Here is a 3,736-nt window from a genome sequence, read left to right as displayed (position 1 = left end):
GTCAAGCCAGGATTCTTGCCTTGAAGTCTGATTCCAAGCGCTGGAAGGGAAGGAGAACTTCAGATGCGGGGGGAGAACATCCTGACCTTAGATGATGGGTGGTGGCGGGATAGGGTCTCAGAAAGCGGGGGCGCGAGGCTTATGTGGAGGAGACGTCAGCAGGGAGATTGCTTGGTGCCTGGGCTGTTGCTTACAACTCCTGATCCACTCTGCATTGTCCAACGACCCCACCGCATCTGGTTGGCAGTGATGATAATTTCTCATACCAGCAATACAGAATCAGAATCAAGAGGAAACCCCTCTGCCTCAATAATATGCACATAATGAATCAAAGCAGCCTGTGCAGTTTCTTTTTTTTAAATATTTATTTATTTATGCATATAGAACTGGGGTACAGGCTAGAGGTGCAGGGCCGGTGAGAGGATTCACCAGAGACGGAGTGGGGAGCAGCAGGCAGGTCAGGAGAGGTCTGCTGTGCCATGTGGGTCACCTCCGGGGCAGGGATCGAACTCACACTGAAGGGGCTGCAGCCAGTTTCAGTGTTGCGCTCCAACCCGCTGCCCCACTGGGGAGGGACAGCCTGTGCGGTTTCTTTGAGTGGCACACCTGATAGGATTACATGGAGAACAGAGCGAAAAGCTTATTGTAAGTATTGAGGAGACCAAAAGGCACCACACACAGAGAAGTGCACTGATTCTAGCCTGCATCCCGCAGGCAGAAACACCTTCTCTGTAGGCTAATGTGTGCTGCCCAGTGGAGACCTGGTCACTGGGGCAGTGTGACTGAGATCAGCCCTGCTGCTGCCCCTCGGCCCCGCCCTGCTCATTTGCATGTACCAGAGCACAGCCCCTCCCTCACCTCCTCATACTCTGCCCCAGCCCCTGAGAGTCAGTCAGGCAGGACCCAGCTTGGACATGAGGGCCCCTGCTCAGCTCCTCAGCCTCCTGCTGCTCTGGCTCCCAGATGAGGAAGGAAACTCAGGAGGTGACCAGCCCCGGGTCAGGACCCCTGGCCTCAAGGAAGTCCTCTGGTGACAGGGTGAACAGTGGGTGTGTTTTCTGTTTCCCATACAGAGACAAAGGGTGATATACAGTTGACCCAGTCTCCACCCTCCGTGTCTGCATTGCCGGGAGACAGAGTCACCATCTCCTGCTGGGCCAGCCAGAGTGTTAACAATGCTTTAGCCTGGGAAAGCTCTGAAGTTTCTGATCTATGGTGCATCCAGTTTGCAACCTGGGGTCCCATCACCATCAGTGGCAACGGGTCTGGGACAGATTTCACTCTCAGCATCAACAGTCTGGAGCCTGAAGATGCTTCCACCTATTAATGTCAGCATAATTATATCTGGCCTGTCACAGTGACACAGGCCTGACCATTAACCATCCGGGGAGCAGCTGTGTGAGGCTGGGCAGCCCCAGCTGCTCCTCCTGGTGCCCCAGCTGCTGAGAGCACATCTCAGATGCAGTCAACCTTTGAAGGACTAGAAGATCTGGTACAAGGGGTAGGGAGGCTCCTTGACCCCTAACTCTCTTTTCTTTCTTCAGCCCCAGCAGCACAGACACAACAAGGTCTCTGTTGGTTTCATACAGACATTGGTGATTATGCCTGTGTTGTCTTGGTTATGACATTTGTCAAATTCATAAGTAGGAAGGAGCCACTCTAGATCATTCAAGCTAGAATTTCTTTAATAAATCTATACCTACATCTATGTCTATTTTAGAGAAGATTTATATTTCCAGAAAATTCAGCATATTGATGGAGTTTTCCCAGAACACTTTCCTCCCACACAAACATCATCTCCCTTTTCTGCTCTCACTCTCCCCCATCATTGAGGTATAGACCTTGTAACTAAAGAACTAAACCCACAGTTACAAGTGGACACACACTTGGGCTGCACCAAGCACGACAAGGATTTAGAATTGGCGAGGGCATGTGCCCACCATGACAGTATCCACCACGACAGCGTCCACCACGACAGCGTCCACCATGACAGTGTCCACCATGACAGTGTCCACCATGACAGCGTCCACCATGATAGCATCCACCATGACAGAGTCCACAGAGCAGCTTCACTGCCCTCAAATCCCTCCTTGTCTCATCTGTGAACCCTCCCACAGCCCCCGATGCCACTGATGTCATTCCTGTCCCCAGAGTGCACAGCGCTCCCTTCCCATGAATGTCCATCAGATGGAATCACGTGGTGTGTGGCCTTTTCCAGGAGGCTGCTTCTCTTAGAATGAAGTTGCTTCTATGTTCTTTCATAGCTTATAAACTTATTTCTTTTTTTGTGTTGAGTAGTGTCCCATTTTCTGGATGAACTATAGTTAATTTATACATTTGCCACCCACTGAGGGACACCTGGATGCTTTCAAGCTCTGGCATTTATAAGTAAAGCATTGTAAACACTGTGAGCAGGTTTTATGGGGACACCAGTTTCACTGTTTGGGGGAAATGCCCAGGAGCCCGCTTGCTGGATCACTGGATAGAGGAGGTTTCATCTCAAAAGAAGCTAATACCTGTGGTCGAAGTGTCTGTGCACCCCCACAGCTAGGAATGGGAGCGCTCCTGTCATCCGATGCCAGCACAGAGTGGAGCTGTGCTCTAGTATCAGGCCCCCCAGTAGGGGCACAGTGGCATTTTATTGCTGTTTTAATATTCATTTCCTGATGACACGTGACGTGGGCATCTATTCATATGCTGGCTTGTGAGCTGTGTAACTGCTTTTGTGACTTGACTCTTAGGGACATGGTCCATGTTTAGTGGGTTCTCTGTTCTCTTACTGATTTTTAGGAGCATTTTGTATATCAGGTATGGCTTTTGCCAGTTTTTCTCTCTTTTTTTAGGAATAGTTTCAATACAGGGAATTAGAATTTTAATTTACATTTCAATATTTTAATGGACTACAGGTGTGTAGTCCACACACAGGTGTGTGGTCAGGAAAACAAATACTGGAAGTGGGAATTCTCTGTTGCTCCGGGGAACCAGAGCGCATTATCCAGTGACTGAAGTCTGATCACTTGATCCACAGACCTTGCTAAAAGGCTCAGGGATGCAGCTCTGGCCTCCGCAGCGCCCCTGCAGGCGACTCTCCAGAACTGCAGGCGTGATGGACAGCAGTGACCCCTCTCTCTGACAGAGCTCAGTGAGGACCCCTATTGGACAGATCGAAGGAGACAGAGAGAGAAAAGGGGTCTGATAAACGTGCTTCCCGAGAGGGCCATGAAGGGAGGTGACAATCAGCACCCCTATGTGACCGAAGCGTCACCTGCTCAGTGGGGCCCGGTCTCTGCACGTGGTCCAGTGGCAGCTTCCATCGGAGGTGAGGACAGAACCGGAAGAGCAGCCCCTGGCGCCGTCTGTCCTTCAGGGACCGTGGTCAGGTCTGGAGACACCGGGGTCCCCCTCCCGCGGGACCTCAGGCTGGTCATTCCCCACCTTCCTCCTCTCAGTCACCTGTGTCCAGTGTGCATGACCAGATTCAAATGTGGTCAGGCTTGTGCTTGTTTTCATTTCTTTGTTTTGTGTTTATTTGAATTTATTTCTTCATTTTCAGGTGCTTATCAAGTAGGGATAAAAATGTAATTAAAAAATAAAGCAGTGTGAGGGAAATGCACGGGACCATGGTGGTGGCACACGGGTGATTTGGTGATGGGAAACCCGCGGGGATTACAATCGAGATGGAAAAAAAATGTGCAAAATGATGTAAAAATAAACTTTTGTAATAATTAAAAAAAAA

This window comes from Condylura cristata, unplaced genomic scaffold (assembly GCF_000260355.1).
Source record: "Condylura cristata isolate star-nosed mole 26May11 unplaced genomic scaffold, ConCri1.0 scaffold00020, whole genome shotgun sequence".
NCBI lineage: Eukaryota > Metazoa > Chordata > Mammalia > Eulipotyphla > Talpidae > Condylura > Condylura cristata.
The sequence above is the reverse complement of the archived record's forward strand: the minus strand, read 5'-3'. Positions refer to the sequence as shown.